We start from the raw sequence: 10,094 nt of genomic DNA, 5'->3' as shown, positions 1-10,094 counted from the left end.
AGAATACAGAAAGAGGATTAATGCTAATAGCTATCTGCCTGTCATTTGAAAATCTCAAGCAGCACTTGCTGGATTTTCCTCATGAATCTCTAATGCACAACACCGCAAGGCCACCTGAAAGGAAACTTTGCAGGGAGTACGCACAGCAAGCAACAGGGTGGACGAACGACCCTGCAGGGTACGAGTGCAGATCATAGCCTACTCACCAGATGCGGTGAAGCCTCTTGGAGTAGGAAAAAGGCATGCATTTGAAGCCATTTTGCCATCAAAGTAGTTTTACCCAATTCATTCCTTTCAATCATGTGCTATAATTCATTCCGCTATGCATTTTAGAAACAGTCACCCTGGGACTGCATTCACTTAGCATAGTAACATAACACTATCCAGGCAGTTCTCCTTATCCAGTACCAGCACTTAGACTTGCAACTGCGTAACAGACATTAAATTTCTCGGACCAGGCTAACAGCTTCATTGGTCAGGCCCTAATGAAGGCTCCAATCTTAATCCCATAGGAACCTTCAATAGGAGTGATTTCTGACCCTGAGGAATTCTGACTGTTTTACTTAAATAAAATAACCAGAGCATTGGCATAGCCTTTGGAGATGCTGCATGTAATTCTTGGAACAAGACAGCAGAAGAAAACACAAGGTGTAAAGAATTGATAAGATGACCAAGAGCTCACCAGCTGATCACGCACATTAGCTCTCAAAGAATGAGGCCACCGTCCAAAAGCCCTGTGGATTACTGACATTACAGGAGGGAAGGACACCCATCGGCAGCGCCTTGGATTTTTTGTCAAGGGGAGGACTATAAGGACATTCACGCTGACCTCTTTGAAGAACACCCTAACAACTCAGAAAGACGCTCCTTTGGCTCCAGAGACAATTCCTCTACAAACTGTACTCAGCTGTACTCTCTTATCCATAACTTTCTTCCTTTCGCCATGCTCCTACCTCATCCTACCTATCTAGGATAGCACGTTCTCCAGCTATCCTGAAGAAGCAGCCTCACAAAACATGAAGTGAGGTGTGAAACATAGTCTCAGATCATGTGCCCTCTACTGACGATTCACGTCAGTCAGGCTGCCAAGTACCCAACAGCCACTCTCCCCTTGACATGCTTCCGCCCTGTTGTGGCTTAGCCCTGGTAGGCAGCTGAGCCCCACGCAGCCACTTGCTCACCCCCACACCCCCAAGTGGGATAGGGGAGAGAATCAGAAGGGTAAGTGTGAAAACCATGGGTTGAGATAAAGACAGTTTAATAGGTAAAGCAAAAGCTGTGCACACAAGCAAAGCAAAATAAGGAATTCACTCACTCCTTCCCATGGGCAGGCAGGTGTTCAGCCATCTCCAGGAAAGCAGGGATCCATCATGCATAACAGTGACTTGGGAAGATGAACACCATAACTCAGAATGTCCCCCCTTCCTCCTCCTTTCCCCCAGCTTTATATGCTGAGCATGACGCCATATGGTGTGGAACAGCCCTTTGGCCAGCTGGGGTCAGCTGTCCCAGCCGTGTCCCCTCCCAGCTTCTGGTGCACCCCCAGCCTCCTCGCTGGTGGGGCAGTGCAAGCAGCATAAAATGCCTTGACGCTGTGTAAGCACTGCTCAGCAGTGACTAAAACATTGATGTGTTATCAACACTATTTTGGTCACAGATCCAAAACACAGCACCATAAAAGCTTCTACAAAGAAAATTAATTCTATCCCAGCCCGGCCCCATACACATCCTTTTCACAACCACAAAAGTAACACTAGGGTTTGTATTATCGTTAGGGGATATTTTTTAGGGTTTTTTTTTTTTAAACCCACAGAAATGCAAAAATATGACTTTTTCCTTTTTTCCTTCTCCCTTTGGTCATTCTCTTTGAAAGCAACAGAAAGGCCTGCAAGATACATGCTGAAGAGTGTCAAGCAGAATATCTTTGAAAACAGAGAAGTCACCAGCCGCTGAGGTTCAGTGCTGTTCCCATGCAATTAAAAACATCTATGGCTTTTGCAGATTATGCTTTATTTACTTGCATTAATTTTAAAAAAGAATTTTTACAAAATGAGCATTTCTGCAAAGCTCTACACCAGCCAGACTAGGTGTCAGAAAGAAGCACATGCATATATTTCTAAGACATTGCTGAAAGTAGACATTGTATAAAGTATTTCAATTGGGTATGGGGGGGGGGAAGAGTGTCTGAGCCTTAACTGAAAAAGTGGACTATTCCAACTGTGTCTCTAAAAACAAATAAAGCAGCAGAGAGCAGAGAAACTGGCTGGGCTTGTAGCTGTGAAGGCCAGTGTTCCCGCCAGCCCCAGGCCAGCAGGCTTTTACTCTTTAATGGCTTCATGCCCTCTAATTAAGGTTTCCAAGTACAATCCCTTTGAACAAATGTTTACATTTGTCTTGTTAATTTCCATTACTTAATCAGAGGCCCCTGCAGTTAGCTCAACACAGGGAAGATGAGCCAAAGACATGATCATATCAGGGGGTTTGACATTTAAATACCCGATTTGCACAAACATAACAAAAGTGAACACCTGCAGATGTAACAAATGGATGAGCAAAACTGACATTGCACCTTTAAACTCCAAGTAAAAGTCTGAAAACACAACTCATGGGATTATAAACTAAGGTATGACATGATAGTCTCATATAACATCTTATTTAGTGCTTTTTAAAAATATCTTGCCCAAATTTCTTTAAAAACAATGAGTTACCCAGAAAAGAAGGAAAGTTGCCTTTTCCTTGTGACACAGTGGACTTAGTCATTTGCTGCCCATGCTGCTTTACTTTGGGCAAGTCATTAAATCTCATTTGGGCTACATTTACTCAAATAAATGGGGGCAATAGCCCCCATGTCACCAATTCCTCATGTCACCAGAGTGCTGTAAATGAGCAGGCCCTTTAATGGATGTGAGCCAGTCAAAGCTGGTTTGAGGGAACTACAGAAGCACCTGGACAGCTGAGATAGAGGCAGGAAAGTCAAGCAGATTAGAAAAGCCAACCAGGGAAAGACCTTCTCATTCTGAATGATTTTTCTCTCTTGAGAGGGCATTGAAAGCTGTGCCTCTAAGAAGGAGAGCATAGAGCTACAGAAAAACATATAGGTGTGTGGGAATCAGTAACACTGGTTTGCTGAATTTTTCGTTTGTGGGTTCTTGTGATGCTGGGATACATCATAAAAAAACCTCGTTGTTTTGCCTACTTTGAAAAAAGAAAACCAAACCCAAAAACAAAAGATAAAAGCAGAGGGCAAAGACAAAAGAAGCTAAAGGGGATGGAAAATGTGTCATGTCATTTCATGCAAGGGTTGAGGGTATGGAAGTTTAGCGGAGACATGAAATGACTTGGTCTGAGGGCTGTATCACAGCAGATGTGGTAACCACCAGTTCAACTGAGGGCTAGCAGACCAAAGCACGCAGTACTACAGCCAGCTGCCATCCTGTCCAGGACAGCTAATGCAAGCACCACACAACCCCACTGGGCAGTCATCAGCAAGGTGACAGACTCTCAGCTTTCCGCTCAGTCAGGAGAACAAGGGTCCCAGCTCTTCTCCACAGCTGGCATACCTTTGCTGCAAGATAGGGCCAAGCTACAATATTTTCTTCAAAATCACGATGCCCACTTATAACTTAACTTGTAATAGGTATTTACGTTTTTCCTCCCTTCTATCTTATATATCACATGCCTGCCTAAAGCAACGTTTTATGGACAGATAAAACTCAGATAATGAAGGTTTATTGTAAAAATGCTGGCACAACTGTTACGAACATGGGACAAACTGGCACCACTGTAATTAAGTAGACATTTAAACGGGCAGTTTCTTGTTCAGTATTTCTTGATCCTGCTGCTTTCAGCAATGCCTACGCTAGCTCAGCTGTGCCCGCTTTGCCAGCTGAAACATGCTAGCAGTAATACCAAACCACTCCAGATCCAAACACATGGAGATCAAGGTGGGCTGTACAGGTCTGCCAAGAAATCCAGCCCTTATGTGCACAGCAGGAGCCACATCTCCACAGCTCCTGGGATACGAGGTAGCCAAGCTGCTTGCCAGCCCAATGCTGCCAGCATGGGGAACATGCGTTATTCTGATGCACTTGCTGTACTGGGTGGAAGTCCTCGATAAAGCCTTTGCTCTCATTTATCAGGTCCAGTTCCCAGTTCTTCCATCAAAGTTAGACTGCAACTAGTCAGTGATCAGACTGTCATCTTAAAACAAAATCTGTGAGGTTTTTTTATTGGTAGCTTTTAGAGGAGGGACATTTTAAAGTACCAAACCAACTATAAACAGCTGTATGGACTGATTTTCTTACGGTTTGCTGGAAGAACCAAAAGAGACCTTGCTCTGCATAAATCCCCTTATTTTTCTTACTGAAGTGAAAAGCTGAGGCAGGAAAAAAGAAATTTACTGGCCTGAAACAATGTCTTGCTTGACTTGTAATTTAATCCTTTTGATACAAAAACTGAAGGACAATGTTTTAAAATGGTCTTAGAAGAAAACACAAATCCTTTTACAATGATTTTTTTTAAACAACCAAAAGAGATAAAAATAAACTCCTGCAATACTAATTGGCATCACTGCATTCCCGTTTTAACGCACACTACACACTTCACCCGGCTCTGTGGGTGAGAGCAGATAGGCTTGCTATATGCCTTTATGCTTGCTTCCTCCAGATGCTAACATAGGTAAGCTCAGTTTCCTCAGACACCCATATTCAGCCTTTTACCAGAGAGGTGCTCTAGGGGTTCAAACAGCCAACCATCCCCTCTGTGTTAAGACACTTTGTTTTTTCAAATACCACTTCTGCATTTGCTTGCTTGCTTATTCTTGATAAGCTCTGCCTTTCTTGTTTTGGCATTGCCCCTTATTACTCAAACTTTTTGAGAAGTAGCTTATTTTGCATCTTTTTCCCTCGCCTATTTCTCTCCATCCCCCTGTATTAAATTAAACAATATCATTATGCAGTAAACAGCCCAATAACCCAAGTCAGCATATGGTATTCATAAGTTCTTACTGTGCAGCTCTAAATCTGTCACAGCCCCCATTTAAATATCCTGAACTTTGCAAAGGTCTGAACCATGTGGTAAAGATACAACTTCAACAGCAGTAGAAAAACCATCCCATCAGAGCTGAACGGTCATCCAACCATCAGAGATTTCATATATGGACAAACTGTGAGGGGCATGCAGGAGAAGGAACATCCAACTTTCCATTAAAGCACTGGGCCTACTCTATGCATGTAAACCAAGGCATACTGTGCACATGCATTAAGTCTGGTCACACCATGTAGGAGGCAGCCACGCAGCACAGCCTGCTTCTGCTGGTAGGTCCAAGCTCTCCAGCCCCCTGCCCAGAACATCCGGGCACAACTGCTGTAAAGCACAAGACAGAGAGGACAGCAAGCATCCCCCATAACGCAGCCTGCCCACTGGGTGACATGGTCATGGGAGAAGTCCTTCCTTTTCTCTCCTTTGCTCATCAGCCATGAAGGAAGAGTATCAGCAGTCCCCACCATAAGAATAATGCACACATTTTGTTATTGACCATTAGATGAAGGAATCCTCTCTTTAATGTGGTCATTGAGTCTGACAGCTAATTTAGTTGTATACACACAGAAAGCAGCAAATATAGCAAGCAAGAAAAACAAGAAGGCACAATCCACTCCTGTGTTGTGCTTGGTGGTGCTACACAGGTTACACTGGGAGCTGTATTAGCATATGACCTACATTTTAAAATTAATTTTCTTCTCAAGTTAGGTGTTCAGGGTTTTTTACTCCTGCAGGCAATTGGTGCTATTGTATGTGTATTAATATATCAGCTCCACTATGTGTTTCCCCTCCCCTCCAATGTTTGCAAGGGAGGTTTTAAGTAGCAGGGGGAGGGTCTTCTCATAATCAAGGTCCAAGCATTGCTGACTCTCCCGTTCTGCACACTGCAACACTCATGTCAGCAAAGCAGCAGTAGCAACTGATGAGTGTTCACACGGGACCACTCAAAGCTCCAAGGACAAAGAATAATCTGTATTGGAAATGGAGGAGGAGGAAGAAACTAAACGAGAAGGCAGAGCCAGTTAAGGTTTGCAAGGGAAAAAAAAAGGCTATTAAAAAAAAATCAAAAGGAGAAAAGGAAAAACAAGTTGATGTGAGCTGGAGGAGGGTTAGAAGAATGAAAGGTTTCTGCAAGTATTTGAAAGAGGTAAAGCACAAGTTTTGAGATAAAGGGTTGACATGAATAACTAAAATTATTAACATAATAGATGCCTTTTTGAAATCATCTAAGAAGCAGAAACTTTGAATGAAGTAGTATTTGATTTCTGTTCATTTATTTTTACAGGCAAGGTTACATATGGAAATGCTACAGGCTGGGATGACATTTATTTTAATGGGTTTGGGGAATTATGACATGTAGACAATTAGAGAACCTCTGAGAAACACTTTAAAAGAGCACTTGGAAAGTGGGAAAATATCAGGAGGAAAACACAGATACACTGAGTTTGAAACAAAGAAGACTGAGTGATCATAGCAATTGTCACCCAGCAGAGCACTTAAAAAATACTCAGTAATTAATAAATAAAAGTTACAGGAATTAATACGGGGGACCAGATCTGACAGACATCATCATACCCACTGGACGAGTACACTTCATAGGACACTACAGCAGCTAATACAAACTGAAATAGGACACTTCCACAAGAACTAAGTCTCTTCTAGCTGAAGAAACTCTCCCTTACCTCTACGGGAAATTTTGCTCCACCTACTATGTTTCATGGCACCTCGTAGCATTTGCATTACCTATAACCAGCTTTAGAGAGCTCAAGTTCCTCATATTGCTGAAATTATTAAATCAATGTTAAAATCATCTTGTTTTCCTTTTTATTTGGTAGTGGTTTTGAACAGAAGTTGTCTGATTACTGTGCCTAATTCAGTGAGCCCTAACCAATACAAATAACCTCTAGTTTCTGTCTGAACTAGCCCTTCAGTCCCCGGTGAGGCATTTTCAGGCACGTGAGAGACAGCTTCGGAGCCAGTGGTTTTAGGTACTGTTTGCCTGGAGGACGTGTTCTCAGCTGGGACTTGTGCAATACTTGCCTGTATTACCGGCTGTCCTGCTGGGACAGAGAAGGCTTTTCATTTCTTTCCCTCCTCCTTGAGAACTGGACAGATATATGGAGTTCAGTGAATTAGGGACAGTCCCATCTATGAGAACAAACAGAATAGGTAATGATGCTCTTTGCAATCCATTTCTTGCAAAATTAAGTTAGTCAAAGAAAAAGATTTTTTATCTTGAATTTGCAAGTTTACAGTATGATTTTTTCCCCTCTGTGGATGAAATAGACTAAATGTTCTATTAGCACAAACACTTAATTTAGTGGCTAGCCTACTTCTGAGGTGGACAATTTGTCCAATACAGCCTCTGATAGTCACCTTTGGGGCGGTCTACATCAGGACACCTTTCTTCTCATCATGTGGCCAGATACATACTACTCACAATTAGAGGTATTCAGTGGGTCCCACCTAAATCATTCCCTAGCCAGAGACAGGAAGGACTCATGCAACTCAGATCAGGCAACCTCATCTGGATGCACATGCTCCATCATATGGCACCAAATGTGCTCCTCATGTGAGCGATGCTGTCATCTTGATCAAAGAGCAGGAGCAGGTCCCCTTGCTCGTGTGCTGGGACAGGAGGGGATTTGCATAGTTCTAAGGTTGGGGCAACAGGGAGTAGATGAGCAGGACAAGGCGACTGCTCACCAGGGAGCTCTGGCACATCATACCCACTCCACAGGCACTGGGATGCTATCGTCAGTCTACTCAATATCCTCTGCAAGTTCGGATGCCCTCTTGACCTACATGGTAGAATTGTTTATCTTCATTCTTTCCTTGCCTTTTTTTCCCCCCAATAATGCTTGAATAATCTCTGCGTTTTCCACACCTCTTGTAGGAACTGTGGGTATTCTTTAATTTTCTGTTCTCAGTTTGGATAACTCCAAGATAAATTTAACAAGAAACTCCTTCTGTAATGCCCTCGGGGTAAAAAAAAAGAAGAAAAGTGAGGTTTAAAAGTAAATGAAAGATGACAGCTAAATCTTTAAAATCATAGAAACACTAATCTCTGTTAACTACAGTATCTCCAAATCACATAAGTTCACTGATCAGAGCACACTATTTGTCCTTCTAGGTAGAGAGAAGCATTTTGAAAAGCTCCAGTGTGAGCCAGTGGTATTGTACTTAGTGGAAATAATTAAAATGATAACTGTAATCACTACCAAGAAATACTTACAATTTAATTAAAGGCAAGGATTCTTTGTCAGTGTCTAACTAGAGCTCTCTATGGATGTGATTTTCAGAAGCACTGAAATTTCAGAGGGAATAAAGTAATTTTGGTCTTTTTCTTTGCCAAGCTTCCAATTCATGAGAAAGGCTCACAATATACAAGCATATCTAGTTCTCAGAGGGACTTTTAGGTCATCAAATCCAGTCCCTCGTTCCAGAAACCAAACATATCATATAACCTTTTTCATAGACACGTACCCAAACCAGTGCCGGCTCCAGAAGTGTCCTTCGGCAGTACTGGAGGAGTTGTCTGCTAGCAGGTGGTGATGCTGGGTTGCAGCTGGTCAGCTGCTGCAAGCACGGAGTCCCACAGAAGTGGGAAGGTGAAGCTCCAGAAGGTTGACTCTGAAAACACTCCTTGAAAGGTTTGGAACAAATGCCTTTCTCTGCTTGTAAACGTCATGCTCAGCAATGCAAACCAAAGCAAGTAGCACTCCTGCTCTCACCCATTATCATCAGCAATGCTTGTCAAAAGATGATCAGTATCATTCAAATATGGGAAGCCAAACGAGCATTAAACAAATTCAAGCTTTAGGGCTCTCTTTTTTGCAAGATAACATCAGATATTAGCCACCATTTCGTGCCTCATCACATGCTGATCCCCTCAGTAATCAGGATTTTAATTACACAAATCTGTCTCTGGGTATTTTCTTGCATAACTACTAAAAGGCATGAGCGTACTGAACTTGTGGCCATAGTAGAGATGTGCGTTATAGACAAAATCCAAATCGGGATAAGGTTTTCAAACTCTCCAAAGTTCGGGTGTGCTGAGATCTATGGTTTTATATCAGGGTGTTTAAAGATACAGTTTTGTGGCTTTCTTTTTACTCTGGCCCTGGAAGGAGTTTGGGTAATTAGAGACATATGCATATATCTGCATATGCAAACATTTGCTGGCATTCTATGAAAGGAGATGTTTATGTTGGCAGTTTGCAAAGTGCTGGCTCTCACCTTTGAAAGCTCATTGCAGGGAAACCTGATGAAGGATCTGACTTGTGACCTTCAACTCCTGACAGGATAACTTCAAGCAGTTCAGAAGTCTGGTTACATCTGATAAACACTCTCCAACTTGATTGCTTAATAACCTCTATCTGATGAGCCTTCAGCCTGAACCAGGTAAGCCCTTGGGTTCAGGCCCTCTCACAGGTTTCAGCATTTTCCCATTCACTCCCCCAGTCCCGAACAGAACCAGAGAGTCTGACACTATAAAGATGAAAATTACTCATAAACTCAGCTGTGGTGCAGGGGGAGCACAGGCAGGGGTTTAAGCATCCTTGTCCAAGCATAAGGATTTTGCTCTCTACAGGGCCTATGTTCCTATCTCTTCAAGGCAGACTTTTTTTTTTTTTTTTTTTTTTTTTTTTACAGTGATACATGGACAGCAGCTACTTAGTTTCTAGCAGGGTAACTAAAACCAGAACTTGACTTTGGGTATTGAAAGATGAAATTCCTTACCTGGTATTTTCTCATCCTATGTGAGGATGACAAAAGACACCACCCATTTCACATACTGCCCGAGTGAAAGCACTACTGCTCCCATGCTTCAGCACCACGTAAAATGATGCTGCCAAAAAGAAGCACCTGCTTACTTTTTATTTGTACCCCATAGGTGGATGCTGTACTGACTCATTTCATTTCACATTAAGTATCCTGTTAACTTACATTAATTTTTGCACAGGTTTAAGTTACTCCAGAAGAAAATTAAATGACGTTTGGTAAGGCTGGAGCCAAAATGGTTTCAGTCGTTAGGACGCAGGAGGCTCACT

The 10,094-nt window shown here is 42.5% G+C and overlaps 1 long non-coding RNA gene across 1 annotated transcript; it reads right to left on the bottom strand.

Annotated features, from left to right (window-relative positions):
* Positions 1-7,080: 7,080 nt before the first annotated feature.
* LOC142408713 (uncharacterized) lies at positions 7,081-9,783 on the bottom strand. The gene is made up of 3 exons (XR_012775388.1): positions 8,527-9,783; positions 7,928-8,019; positions 7,081-7,188 (listed from the first exon to the last, which is right to left on the bottom strand). It is a non-coding gene; the product is annotated as an uncharacterized LOC142408713 (long non-coding RNA).
* Between the last annotated feature and the right edge of the window lie 311 nt (positions 9,784-10,094).

The sequence above is a fragment of the Mycteria americana genome, chromosome 4, assembly GCF_035582795.1.
Source record: "Mycteria americana isolate JAX WOST 10 ecotype Jacksonville Zoo and Gardens chromosome 4, USCA_MyAme_1.0, whole genome shotgun sequence".
Classification (NCBI taxonomy): domain Eukaryota; kingdom Metazoa; phylum Chordata; class Aves; order Ciconiiformes; family Ciconiidae; genus Mycteria; species Mycteria americana.
The sequence above is the reverse complement of the archived record's forward strand: the minus strand, read 5'-3'. Positions and strand labels throughout refer to the sequence as shown.